A 6,840-nucleotide genomic window follows, 5' to 3' on the forward strand; every position below is an offset into this window, starting at 1 on the left:
GAGTGTTGACAAGCTCATGAAGATCTGCCATAGTTACAAATCTATTTTCACTTCTATTGAGAGTAGCTTTCATAATCTTTCCTTCTATGGTCAACTCAAACAAATTAAAAAGTTAAATTAGAGGAGTGTAATTTGCAACCTCTAAAAAAAAATCCCACAAAGAGGGATAATTCACTCTCTTTAAGGAAAAGATCAGTATTAGAAAATAAGATTTTTTTTTTAAACGTGGATAGTCTGCAACCTTCAAAATAAAATAACAGAAGTGGAATAATCCATTCACTTCTAAAACAAGACAGAAACAATATATTAGCATTCTTGTCAAACTGTCAAGGACATGAATCTCGAAGAAAGAAAATCCTCAATACACTCTTCTATCATTGAAGAAAATTAAAAAGTCACTCAAAAGGTGATATAATATTAAATAGAATGGCTATTGCCAAAAACAAAAAGACTAGAAAGACTTGAAACAAGACTAAGACTAAAAAGACATTGACAAGAGTGAAGAAGGCTTCACTCTTGCCTCCATATATACTATCTAACTAAGAGTTATGTGGCGATGTCCTATTAGACCTCCAACATGTATTGACTTTGCTAGCCACATGTCTTATCTTACAAGGCAAGTTATCTATATATACGCCACGTAATTGGCTTGTTCTATAAACTAATACACAGAGATAACTTGTTCCACAAGCTAATACACAGAGATAACTTATTCCACAAGCTATCAATACATGATTATTATAATTCAATGATGATACCAACAACTTTTTAATTTAAACATTTGAAAGTAGAAGACATGCAAATTGATGCAGTATGTTTTAAACCTCTTATCAAACAAGAAAAGACTTATCGTCATCAAAAAGGACTATGTTTATATTGTGGAGAAGCTAAGCACACTGCTCAATATTGTCCAAAGAAATGATGCAACTACAAAATGAGGAATACTACTGTCAAAGATAAAAACATGTTGGAAAATAAATTTATCTAGCTATAATAGGGACTGTGTAGTTGGAAACTTGTTCAATTCCTTATGAAGGTTCTATTCTCTCTTTGTTTTATAATAGATGTGTCTTTAGGATCTAATAATCTCAAAGCCTTTGTCTTAATAGATTCACGAGCGTCAACTTATTTTTTAGATGAAGAATTTGTTAAAAGTCATAATATATAGTTAGTGTGAAAAACTAAACTTATACACGTAGAAGTCATAGACAATCGTTTGTTATCTTCTAGAGATATTACTCATGAAATACTTCACATAGATATAGTAATAAATGGTCATAATAGTCACGTAATTTTTAATATAATTAGATCTCCCTCTAATCCAATCATTTTAGGTTTATCATGGCTAGAAAAGTATAATCTTGTGATAGATTGGATTTTTTATAAACTTGACTTTTTTTTTAACATCATTAAGAGTTTTTCTAATCTAATAGAAAGCTATGAGTCTAGTATAGCCAAACTTGTACTCGTAGGTGCAAAAGCTTTTCTGCATGCTATAAAAAAAAGATTATTTTTTATTATTTATGTCACACCTATTTCAAATGATGGAAAGATTTCAAGTGAAATTTCAAGTCATTATTAAGATTTTTAAGATGTTTTTGAGAAGAAGAATGTAGATATTCTCTCGAAGCATTGTCCATATGATTGCTCAATTGATCTTAAAGAAAGAATTCAACCACCATTTGGTACAATCTAATAGTTTATCACAAAATAAGTTGGGTGAACTCAAAAAATACATTGATGAGAACTTGGCCAAGAATTTCATACACCATTCAAAATCTCTTATAAAAGCTCTTAATTATTTGTGAAGAAAAAAGATTGATCATTTTAAATGTGCATGGATTATCGAGGACTCAACAAGATTACCATCAAAAATAGATATCCTTTGCCTTTGATATCTGAACTTCTTCATCAATTAAATCAAGCTAAAATTTATACGAAAATAGATCTACAATGAGCATACAATTTGGTCTACATCAAAGAAAGAGATGAATGAAAGAGTAAATTTCAAATAAGGTATGGACACTTTGAATATAATTTCATGACTTTTGGACTCATGAATGCACCAGTTGCTTTTCAATATCTTATAAATGATATTTTTTGTGAGTTTCTAGATGATTTTATTGTTTGTTACTTAGACAATATTTTAATCTACTCTAAAAATATAGAAGAATATGAAATTCATATTTGTCATGTGTTATAAAAACTTAAAGATATGGGATTATACGCCAAGATAGAAAAGTATGTATTCCACACTTCTTAAGTTGACTTCTTAGGATTTATTATTTCAAACAATTGTTTAATGATGGATCTTTAAAAAATTCATACAATCATGGATTGAAAGATTTCAAAAATAATAAAATATGTAAAATATTTTTGAGATGTAAAATAAAAAAATATGATTTTTATTCAAAACTTCATCTCAAAATTCATCTAGTAGTTTTTCATTCAAAACTTTTTTCAATAGTCGAGATTAATTATAAAATCTACAACAATGAACTTCTTATAATCATGGATTTTTTTTAAGAATGGCATTATTATTTAAAAGGTGCTTTAAGTCCAATCACCATGTATATGGATTACAAGAACCTTGAGTATTTCATGTCAACACGTATGTTGAATCATTTCCAAGCTTATTGGAGTATGTCTTTGTCAAGATTTGAGTTCAATATCACTTATTGGCTAAAAAAATAACAAATTTTGTTTGATGCCAAAGTATGTTTGATGCCCTTATAGACTTATAGACGTTCTTATCTTACACCAAAAGAAGAAAAAGCAGTTTTTGACTAACAAAAGATAGTTTTAGTAAAGCCAAAATAATTTCTTTTCCGAGCAATAAAATCAACTTTAATTGTCGATTTGACTTTTCTCAAGCAGATCTAAGCAAGTATGTCCTCATACCTTCTTGTTCATGATATTAAAAATAATTCCTCTAAGTCTAAAGATACTTTCAAGTTTGAATTTAAGGAGAACCTACTTTATTTCAAAAGACGTTTATATATTCCAGAAAGAGAAGCATGATTACAAGCTCTTAAAGCTCATCACAATTTTCCTACAATAAGATATTTTGGTAATAATAAGACTTTAGAACTTGTATTTGGAGATTTTTGGTAGCCTCAAATGTGAAAGGTTGTTAAAGAATTTGTGCAAATATGTGATGTTTGTTTAAGATCAAAAATTCTTCATTATTGACCTTATGGACTCTTCCAACTATTATTTATATCAGAACAACCATGGTCTTTTGTCTCTATGGATTTTATCATCGATCTTCTAATTACAACTTCTTATGATTTCATATTCATGATTGTAGATTGTTTCACCAAGATGTCACATTTTGTACTATGTATAAAATCTATCACATGTGAAAGAACAACTAAACTCTTCTTTAATAACATCTATTGCTATCATAGATTATCAAGGGATATTATATCAAATAGAAGAATCCAATTTTTATCAAGATTTTGGAGAATTCTTTTCAAGATATTGAAGGTGGATATAAAACTATCTTTCGCTTTCCACCCTCAAATTGATGGACAAATAGAATGGATAAATCAAGTTTTAGAATAATATTTGAGATGTACCATCAACTATCAATAAGATGATTAAATAACTCTTTTGCCATTGATAGAGTTTGCTTACAATAATTCGATACATTCTTCTATTCAACAAATACCTTTATTTTCCAATTACGGTTATCATCCATGATTTGACACTTTTGACTTTTCAAAAGTTGATAATCTTATGGCAAAAGATGTAGCAAATCGATTGTCAAAGTTACATACAACAACGAAGGTACAATTAAAAGAAGCTCAAGAACAACAAAAAGCCAACGCTCATGTCTATCACAAGGAACAACTTGAATTCTATGTGAAGGATAAGATATGATTACTTTGTTATAATATTAAAACTATTTGTCTTTGTAATAAGTTGGATTATCATAGGCTTTGACCATTTTTCTTTTGTGAATAGATCAACCCAGTTGCTTATTGATTATAGCTATGGTGTAGTGTTGTGACACGATTTTATAGCAAAAATATAACTAAAAATAATTTTTTAATTAATATTCTATTATATTAATTCAACAATAATTCAAAACATTTTAATAAATCTTTTATGAAAGCGTCTTAGCATATTTTCTTGTCTTAATAGCAAGTAGATAAAAGTTAGTTAGTATTTTTATCTTCTAAGATATAGAAACTTTTTTACTGACTTAGAAAGGATATAAATTATTAAAATTAAGATAGAAAAAATAAATGGTTAATATGGTTGATAATTGGATCAAATAGAAGGTAGGATTGGAGTAAAAAATCCTTAGGATAGATTAAATTGATACCTAAGGATTGACTATTTGTGAGACAGGGTTGAAATCAAACCTCTAGTCATTAAAATGATGGCTGAGGGTAAATTAAGATTTCATTTGAAGATCGGTAGTTAGGATTTGAGAGCTAGATTAAAGTTCTTTCTAAAAGCACAAAGGTTTTTTTTTAAGATTTTTGAAGACTTAGCAATTGCTATTCAAAGTCAAGGTTTATATTGGTAATTTGGATTTTATATAATGTAATTAGAACTAGCAATTTTGGCTAGTTTGTGCAATTGGTATAGCATCTACAATTAAAAATTTGATAATATTTGGATTATTAGATGTGCTAAGTGTATACAAAATTTTATGATAATGTAACATTGTGGTTAAGAGATATCTAGTTTTTAAGACAAGAGGATTTCAAAAGTTGGCAATTTGGGGTTGGGTAGGATTTCTGTGATATCTAGAGATCTATTGGCCAAATCAAGGTAAAATTTGGCATGGTATTGAAGGACTCAAAGATCAAGCTGCATACCAATTTTGAGTTAAAATTAACAATTGGAGAAGAAGAAATCACTGCTGGAATTTTTGCTTCACTTTTCAAGTTGACGGCAAAGTGACATTAGTGCAATTTTTGGAGGTTTTCTCACAATCTTTAAATTGGATGGGGCTGAAAATTCTTGAGCATGTAGAAGACTTACATTGACAATTGCATGCAAAATTTTACATGAAGTGAATGGTCAAATTAGATGTTACACCTTGTTAAAGCTCACTGATTAGGATTGGGGCTTATAAGAAAAAAAATCTAAATTGCTTAAATATGAAAGTAATAAGATAATTGGAATTTATGTATGATTGAGGCTACTAAGAAGAGTATTTTTTTAGCACTTTTGAATTGAAATTTGGATTATATTCTTTTCATATAAGTGAAACCTATTAGGATTTCTTAGATACTTGTGAAACACAACCTCACCTTCCACAACTAGGTGCCCGATGCATTCCTAAAGAAGACAATACATAATACAACAATGGTGTCATATTATGTACTATCTAGCTTGAGAACGCACTGGACATCTGGCTATAGAAGATAAAACGATGTTTTACAAGTATCCAAGTAGTCTAGTGGGTTTCAACTATCTAAATACAAATTATTTTGAATTTCAATATAAAAGCTTAATTCCAATACAAAGTGCTTAGAATACTATTTTTAATAGCTTTTGGATATTATAAGCATAGATTCTTTTGTTATTTGTTATTTGTTATTTTTATTTTTTTATTTTTTATTTTTTTATTTTTATTATTTTTTAAAATCCTAATCCTAGACATCGAGCCTCGGCAAGCTGTAATTCTCAATCTGACCGTTCGATTGTTGTGAGACTTCTACCACTAATGTCTTTACAAGTCTTCTAAATATTCAAAAAGTTCAATCCAATCCAACTTACATATTGCAAGAAAACACTGTAAATCCACACTGAAGTCCCTTGACCACTGCCTAGAAGGTTGATGACGAACTTTAATTTGCAATTTCTCCTTCTCTGACCATTAATTCTCATTCAATTTTTGTGTGCAGCTCCATCTTTAAGTCCTCAACTTATCGTGTCAAAATTCACTTTATTCCAACTGATAGATCTCAGATATTACAAAAATCCTAAACAACTTCAATATATCAACTTTTGATACTTCTTTATACTAATGATCAAATATCCTCTATCCATACCATAAGATTAACACAAATTTTTGCATGCACTTAGTATACTCAACCATCTAGACACTTCTAAAATTTCAACCACAGATATCTCTCTAATTTTGTAAAACAGTCAAGAGTACTAGTCTTTACTTTATTGCGAAAATCCAATTCACCAATACAAACATTGACTTTGAGCAATGATTGCAAAGTCCTCCCAAATCCTATGAAAGCCAATTCTACACCTTTTGAAGGAGCTTGAAGCTAGCTCTCCAATCTCAAAATCCTGATCTCCGAATGTCCCATTCTTCTTCTTCTCATCTTCTTTAACTCTGTAAGGTCCTCTATTCTTCTGCCTTGGACTTCGAATTAGAACGGCAGACCCGCTTCCATGGAATTTTTGCCTCTAAGAGGATCTTTCCATGGAAAGGACGTTTCTCCAAAATGGCATAGAGAATGGAACAGCTTGAAATGGAAAAGAAGCCTCCATATTCGAGACCTCATTGGATTGCCCAATTGAGTCAAGTCTCATACTGGATAAGAGGTCTATACCAGGACCTGGATTGGATGTTCCCATAATTGGGTCAAATTGGCCCTTCACATCAAACTCACCCAAATATTGAATTGGTCTTTTCCCCTTTTGCCAACTTTTGATAAGAATGGCTCGAACTCATTCCATTCGATTTATTGGAAAAACTTGAGGACCTCGATTTATCCCCTCAATTTTTTCTTGACTTAGGATCTGCTGATCCTGATTATTGAAATTGAATGGAGCATTATATTGTTGATAAGTATGCTCCAACTACTTGCTATTTCCACACACTGGCACATAAATGTCACTGGCTCTCGGATTAGG

The sequence above is a fragment of the Physcomitrium patens genome, chromosome 1 (genome assembly GCF_059467195.1).
Source record: "Physcomitrium patens ecotype Gransden chromosome 1, ASM5946719v1, whole genome shotgun sequence".
Taxonomy (NCBI): domain Eukaryota; kingdom Viridiplantae; phylum Streptophyta; class Bryopsida; order Funariales; family Funariaceae; genus Physcomitrium; species Physcomitrium patens.